Genomic DNA, 7,500 nt, shown 5'->3' with positions numbered 1-7,500 from the left:
CTACTTTCTGTATCAGTGACGTCCTGGAATGTCACATGACTATGGGTCTTCTTCGTGATCCATATATGGACTGTTATTGTGCATATAGCGCCCTCAGGCTATTGGTATGAATTGAAAACACAGCACATCTCAGTAAGAAGCGATCATAATGATTACATCGACGCATTTGGGTATAAATTCAACAAATATTATTCCTGTCTATAGAAGTATGATGTGAATCTATGAGAATATATCAATATTTCTCCAAGTCTGCACATTTTTGAGCTAAAGCCCTGAGGGACGATGTTTTGCGAATCGCTGTCATGACGACAGCTTGGAGTGTTTTTTATGAATGGACCAGCTGACGCTCATAATTCATATTAAAGGTATCGACTCATTTTTTCATTTCATAACTCCTGACACAAATTAAGACATAACTGTCACTATAAGTTTCTCAGAATACAATAGTGGTCAAATACTGAATCTTGAGTATTATATCTTTTTAATGATGTATAGTTTGTCAAGGTATAACATTAAATCTGATAGTAAATTTGAACTAAATAAAAAAAAAACGCTTCAGTGCGCCGACGCTCTGGAAACGGTTAACAGGTTAAAAAAAAAGACTCACTGAGCTTCTGCAGAAAGCCTTTAAAAGTCTCTGAGATTCTTCAGAGAGCATGAAAGAGTTTGAGTTTTTTCAAAAGTTCTTCTTAGTTTAAAAAAAAAGACTCACTGAGCTTCTTCAGAAAGCCTTTAAAAGTCTCTGAGATTCTTCAGAGAGCATGAAAGAGTTTGAGTTTTTTCAAAAGTTCTTCTTAGTTTTCTTCATTAATGGTCTAACCTTTTAAATAGCCCAATTTTGGCAGCAGTTTTCGCTTACGGCCATACCACCTTGGTCACGCCCGATATCGTCTGATCTCGGAAGCTAAGCAGGGTCGGGCCTGGTTAGTACTTGGATGGGAGACCGCCTGGGAATACCAGGTGCTGTAAGCTTTTTTGATTTAAAAAAAAAAAAAAAAAAAAAAAGAGTCCCTGAGCTTCTTCAGAAAGCCTTTAAAAGTCTCTGAGATTCTTCAGAGAGCATGAAAGAGTTTGAGTTTTTTCAAAAGTTCTTCTTACTTTAAAAAAAAGACTCACTGAGCTTCTTCAGAAAGCCTTTAAAAGTCTCTGAGATTCTTCAGAGAGCATGAAAGAGTTTGAGTTTTTTCAAAAGTTCTTCTTAGTTTAAAAAAAAAGACTCACTGAGCTTCTGCAGAAAGCCTTTAAAAGTCTCTGAGATTCTTCAGAGAGCATGAAAGAGTTTGAGTTTTTTCAAAAGTTCTTCTTAGTTTAAAAAAAAAGACTCACTGAGCTTCTTCAGAAAGCCTTTAAAAGTCTCTGAGATTCTTCAGAGAGCATGAAAGAGTTTGAGTTTTTTCAAAAGTTCTTCTTAGTTTTCTTCATTAATGGTCTAACCTTTTAAATAGCCCAATTTTGGCAGCAGTTTTCGCTTACGGCCATACCACCTTGGTCACGCCCGATCTCGTCTGATCTCGGAAGCTAAGCAGGGTCGGGCCTGGTTAGTACTTGGATGGGAGACCGCCTGGGAATACCAGGTGCTGTAAGCTTTTTTGATTTAAAAAAAAAAAAAAAAAAAAAAAAAGAGTCCCTGAGCTTCTTCAGAAAGCCTTTAAAAGTCTCTGAGATTCTTCAGAGAGCATGAAAGAGTTTGAGTTTTTTCAAAAGTTCTTCTTAGTTTTCTTCATTAATGGTCTAACCTTTTAAATTGCCCAATTTTGGCAGCAGTTTTCGCTTACGGCCATACCACCTTGGTCACGCCCGATCTCGTCTGATCTCGGAAGCTAAGCAGGGTCGGGCCTGGTTAGTACTTGGATGGGAGACCGCCTGGGAATACCAGGTGCTGTAAGCTTTTTTGATTTAAAAAAAAAAAAGAGTCCCTGAGCTTCTTCAGAAAGCCTTTAAAAGTCTCTGAGATTCTTCAGAGAGCATGAAAGAGTTTGAGTTTTTTCAAAAGTTCCTCTTAGTTTAAAAAAAAAGACTCACTGAGCTTCTGCAGAAAGCCTTTAAAAGTCTCTGAGATTCTTCAGAGAGCATGAAAGAGTTTCAGTTTTTTCAAAAGTTCTTCTTAGTTTAAAAAAAAGACTCACTGAGCTTCTTCAGAAAGCCTTTAAAAGTCTCTGAGATTCTACAGAGAGTATGAAAGAGTTTGAGTTTTTTCAAAAGTTCTTCTTAGTTTTCTTCATTAATGGTCTAACCTTTTAAATAGCCCAATTTTGGCAGCTGTTTTCGCTTACGGCCATACCACCTTGGTCACGCCCGATCTCGTCTGATCTCGGAAGCTAAGCAGGGTCGGGCCTGGTTAGTACTTGGATGGGAGACCGCCTGGGAATACCAGGTGCTGTAAGCTTTTTTGATTTAAAAAAAAAAAAGAGTCCCTGAGCTTCTTCAGAAAGCCTTTAAAAGTCTCTGAGATTCTTCAGAGAGCATGAAAGACTTTGAGTTTTTTCAAAAGTTCTTCTTAGTTTTCTTCATTAATGGTCTAACCTTTTAAATTGCCCAATTTTGGCAGCAGTTTTCGCTTACGGCCATACCACCTTGGTCACGCCCGATCTCGTCTGATCTCGGAAGCTAAGCAGGGTCGGGCCTGGTTAGTACTTGGATGGGAGACCGCCTGGGAATACCAGGTGCTGTAAGCTTTTTTGATTTAAAAAAAAAAAAGAGTCCCTGAGCTTCTTCAGAAAGCCTTTAAAAGTCTCTGAGATTCTTCAGAGAGCATGAAAGAGTTTGAGTTTTTTCAAAAGTTCCTCTTAGTTTAAAAAAAAAGACTCACTGAGCTTCTGCAGAAAGCCTTTAAAAGTCTCTGAGATTCTTCAGAGAGCATGAAAGAGTTTCAGTTTTTTCAAAAGTTCTTCTTAGTTTAAAAAAAAGACTCACTGAGCTTCTTCAGAAAGCCTTTAAAAGTCTCTGAGATTCTACAGAGAGTATGAAAGAGTTTGAGTTTTTTCAAAAGTTCTTCTTAGTTTTCTTCATTAATGGTCTAACCTTTTAAATAGCCCAATTTTGGCAGCAGTTTTCGCTTACGGCCATACCACCTTGGGCACGCCCTAGTGGAAGCAGGAAGTGGTAGAGTCAGTGGAGAGAACAGGTGGAGAGTGTTTGTTTGGAAGATATTTTGAGTTTTGTGCTAAAACAACCCTTTATTAAACAAGGAATTGTAATTTGTGGAGTTATTTACTCCCCAAACGGCATTTCTGCTGTTTGGGGATTAGTACTTCTGGCACAGTGGAGGTGGGATTGCAAGCGGACAACATGGAAAAGGGAAGAGGAGTGGACAAGCGGAATGTGAGTGAAAATGGCGGTGAAGATGAACAAAGGAGAAGGAATTATGAGAAGAGACTAACAGTGCTGGTGGAGATAGAGGGAGAGGACAGAATAACCATGATGGAACTGCTGAAGAAAGTAAGAGAGGAATGTGGAGTGGTCATCGGATGCAGGTACAAAACTCCAAAGGAATATGAACTAACAATGGAGGAGGAGAAAGGAAAAGATAAAATATTGGATGGATTAAAGATAAAACAGAGCAGAATCATGGCGAAAGAAATAAACAGCACTGAGATGGTAGTTTCATTCCTGGGTCTGCCTACGTACATCCAGGATGAGGAAATAATGAGAAAGCTAACGGAATGGGGAGTGACGGCTGTCTCAAGAATAAAGAGGAGAATGTGGCCAGGGACTGATATAGCGGATGGGACCAGATTTTTAAAAGTCAAGTTCACTGATACGGTCAAATCCTTGCCATATTCCACAAAGTTTGACACAATGGGAGGTACGGAGCACTTCAGAGTCATCCATGACAGACAGGTGAAAGTTTGTCGCTTGTGCATTCAACCGGGGCACATAGTGAGAGACTGCCCAAGCTTCAAGTGCTTCAAGTGCAACAAGCAGGGACACTACGCACGGGAGTGTAAGGAGGGGAATTGCAAGGAGTGTCAGATGAGGTATGGACTGTGTGTATGTGAAACGCCGGCGGAGATGGGAGAAGAGAGCATCGAAGGTGAGCCATCAGATCTTTACGAGGTGGATGAGGAGGAGGAAAGTGAGGAGGGGGAAGGTGTAGCGGCTGGAGAAGAGGTGAGAAGTGGCACTTGGTGCGAAAAAGAAGGAAAAGGAGAACGGAGAGCTGCCGAGAGAGAGAGTGGTCGAGAGGAAGCGGTCTCAGGACTATGGCAGAGAGAAAGAGGAGGAAAAAATAAAGTTCTGGAACTAGATGAAGGGACACATTTAAGAGACGGAAAAGCAAAAATATTGAAAGAACGGGAGAGCGAAGAAGACAATGGAGAGATATCGAAAGGTGATGGTGAAAGTCAAGGTGCAAAAAGTATGAAGGAGAAGGATGAAGGAGGGAGGGGAGAAAAGGAGATGTCAGAGAACCCAGCATTAAACGTGGAGGAGGAAATGGACACAAGTGAGGAAAAGAGCATAAAGAAGAAAAGAAAGAAAAATGGGAAGGAGGAGCATACTGCAAAAAAGTAAGGAATTGGATTTACTGAAATGAGTTTGAGATTCCTTAAAACTATAATATATATTATGTGTGGCGTTATGAATATTGCATGCTTGAACGCCAATGGACTAAGAGATGTAAACAAGTTTGAGAAGGTGAAGGGAGTGCTTAAAGTAGACATAATATGTTTACAAGAGACGCATTGGTCGGAAGAAATAATGGGAAATATAAAAAAAGAGTGGGAAGATGACATTTTTGTAAACCATGGAAATCAAAAAGCTTGTGGTGTGGCGATTTTGATAAAGAGGGATAGAGTGTATAATGTACAACAAATTTATAAAGATGATAAAGGAAGATTGTTAGTAATAGATTTTATGTTTCACAATGAGCTACTTAGGTTGATAAATGTTTACGCGCCTAATGTAGAAACTGAAAGAAAAGAAGTCTTCAAAGAAATTAAGCCGTTATGTAAAGGGAAATTTATAGTAATGGGAGACTTCAATGTTTGGTGCACAAGACTAGATGCATCAAGTAGTGCAAATTTTAAATCAGATGTGTCTAGGAAATATTTAAATGAATGGATGATGAGCGAGGATATAGTTGATGCTTGGAGAGAGGAAAATCCTTATAAAAGAGAGTTTTCTAGAAGGCAAATGGTGATGGGGAGTTTGAAGCAAAGCCGAATAGATTTATGTTTAATTAAAAGGGAAATGTTAGGATACGTGAAAAATGTGAAATATAAGTTTATAGGAATAAGTGACCATGCTGCTATGACAGTTAAGTTCGGTGTAAATACGGAAGAGAGAGGTGGGGGAGTGTGGTGTTTGAATGCATCTCTGCTAAAGGAAAAGGCATATAAAGAAAATATCAGCAAATGTATAAGGTATGAAATGGCAAACCCATTGTTTAATGAAAATGTGTGTGAATGGTGGGAAATAATGAAAGCAAAAATAAAAAAAAGAAGTGTTAGACATTCAAAACAAAGGGATTTCATGAGGAGGAGTAAAGTAGAAGCAATGGAAAATGCATTAAAGAAGGAAGCAGAGAAAATAGATAGGGATCCTAAGCACGGAAAAGAATGTTTTTTGAAGATAAAAGCAGAGATGGAGGAATATGAAAAAGAAAAAAGTAAGGGTGCAATAGTAAGGAGTAGGGCACAGTATGCTTTAGAGGGAGAAAGGAGTACAAAGTTCTTTCTGAACTTAGAGAAAAAAAAGCAGAGGAAAAATCATATTTTTGAGTTGGAAAATGAAAAAGGGATAAAAGTAACTGATTATGTGGAGATAATAAGAGTAGTAGAGTCGTTTTATAGAGAATTATTTAAGAAAGAAGGTGTAAAACAGGACTGTGTGGATGAGGTTTTAAATACTGTAAGTGCTAGGTTAAATGAAGAGGATAAAAGTATGTGTGAAAGAGATATAAGGATTGAAGAAATAAAAGAAGCAATAGAGCAAACAAAACCGAATAAAAGCCCAGGTGCAGACGGTCTAATACATGAATTTTATAAGACTTTTGTTGATATTATAGCACCAATATTGTGGAAGCTCTATAAGAGTATGGAAGAGAGAGGGGAAATGCCACAATCAATGGGTTTAGGAGTAATCACCATCTTGTACAAAAATAAGGGGAGTCCACTTAAGTTGGAAAATTATAGACCATTGAGTCTTTTAAACACAGACTATAAAATTTTAACAAAAGTATTAGCTAATAGAATAAAAAAGGTAGTAGGGACAATAATATCACCAAATCAAGCATACAGCATAATGGGAAGAGATATCACAGACACAATTAGTACAATAAGGGATGTAGTAGAAAGCATGGGAAAGGATGGAGAGGGCGGTTTGATTTTATCGATGGATTTAAATAAGGCGTTTGATAGGGTAGAGCACAGCTTCATGGAGCAAACAATGAGAAGATTTGGATTTGGGGAGAGGATTCTAAGGTGGATAAAGTTAGTATATGATAATGCTAAGAGTTGTGTGAAAATTAATGGGGTGTTAACTGACCCTTTTCCTTTAGAGAGGTCAGTTAGGCAAGGATGTCCATTGTCGCCATTGCTATACTCAATAACAGCAGAGCCTTTGGCAACACTGATTAAAGGAGATAAAGAAATAAGAGGAATTCAAATACCATATGGGGGAGTCAGCATTATTCATCAGTATGCAGATGATACCACATTTACAGTTAAGGACATAGAGAGTATAAATAGAATAAGGGAACATATGGGAACATACGGAAAAGCGTCAGGTGCAAAAATAAATGTAGATAAATCCGAAATAATGAGTATAGGAGGTGTGGATATAAAAGGGTCAGACACTCCCTTTAAAATAACTACAGAGTATTTGAAGATTCTAGGTGTAAACATAGGAGTAAATGTAAAAGAAGCTAGAGATGCTACGTGGACAGGAATATTAAATAAAATTAAACAAGTTTTACAATTTTGGAGACTAAGGGAGTTAAGATTAAGAGGCAAAGTAGTAGTAGCTAATTCATTATTGCTTACAAAATGTAACTATGTGATGGGGGTAATAGACCTACCAAATTGGGTGTTGAATGGAATTAAAGAGACAGTGAATATTTTTTTGTGGGGAGGTAAAGGAGTTAGAATATCAGCAAAAACTCTAATAGCGGATTATAAGGAGGGAGGCTTGAAGTTGATTGATTTAGAAGTTAAAAGAAAGGCAATAAGAGTGAAAGCGATAAAAAAATATCTATATGATAAAGTAGAGTATGGATGGAAGGGTTATATGAGAAATTACTTAGATAAAAGTGCAGGATGTGGTGAGGAAGGATTGTTCATGGCCTTAAAAAAACCAATGATTGAAAAGGTGCCATTATTTTATCAGGAAGTCTTTAGTGCATGGTCTGAGTTTGTAGTGAATGTGGGATATGAATGTGAGAATATAAATCAAGTGCATCATCAGCCAATTTTCTTGAATCCAAAAGTAAGGTTAGGAGGGAAAATGCTTTACAATAGATTGTTCATGAGAGCGGGTATTAGAAAAGTAAAAGATATGGCA

The 7,500-nt window shown here is 37.9% G+C and overlaps 5 non-coding genes across 5 annotated transcripts; all 5 read left to right on the top strand.

Moving 5' to 3' along the window:
• Positions 1 to 853: 853 nt before the first annotated feature.
• Positions 854 to 972, top strand: LOC143756226 (5S ribosomal RNA). Its single transcript, XR_013209935.1, has one exon. It is a non-coding gene; the product is annotated as a 5S ribosomal RNA (ribosomal RNA).
• Positions 973 to 1,467: 495 nt separating this feature from the next.
• On the top strand, positions 1,468 to 1,586 carry LOC143755774 (5S ribosomal RNA). Its single transcript, XR_013209505.1, has one exon. It is a non-coding gene; the product is annotated as a 5S ribosomal RNA (ribosomal RNA).
• Positions 1,587 to 1,769: 183 nt separating this feature from the next.
• LOC143755773 (5S ribosomal RNA) lies at positions 1,770 to 1,888 on the top strand. Its single transcript, XR_013209504.1, has one exon. It is a non-coding gene; the product is annotated as a 5S ribosomal RNA (ribosomal RNA).
• Positions 1,889 to 2,267: 379 nt separating this feature from the next.
• LOC143755770 (5S ribosomal RNA) lies at positions 2,268 to 2,386 on the top strand. Its single transcript, XR_013209502.1, has one exon. It is a non-coding gene; the product is annotated as a 5S ribosomal RNA (ribosomal RNA).
• A 170-nt stretch (positions 2,387 to 2,556) lies between these two features.
• Positions 2,557 to 2,675, top strand: LOC143755769 (5S ribosomal RNA). The gene has a single exon (XR_013209501.1). It is a non-coding gene; the product is annotated as a 5S ribosomal RNA (ribosomal RNA).
• Positions 2,676 to 7,500: the final 4,825 nt, after the last annotated feature.

This window comes from Siphateles boraxobius, unplaced genomic scaffold (genome assembly GCF_051911475.1).
Source record: "Siphateles boraxobius isolate OS27281-9 unplaced genomic scaffold, OSU_SipBor_1 296, whole genome shotgun sequence".
Classification (NCBI taxonomy): domain Eukaryota; kingdom Metazoa; phylum Chordata; class Actinopteri; order Cypriniformes; family Leuciscidae; genus Siphateles; species Siphateles boraxobius.
The sequence above is the reverse complement of the archived record's forward strand: the minus strand, read 5'-3'. Positions and strand labels throughout refer to the sequence as shown.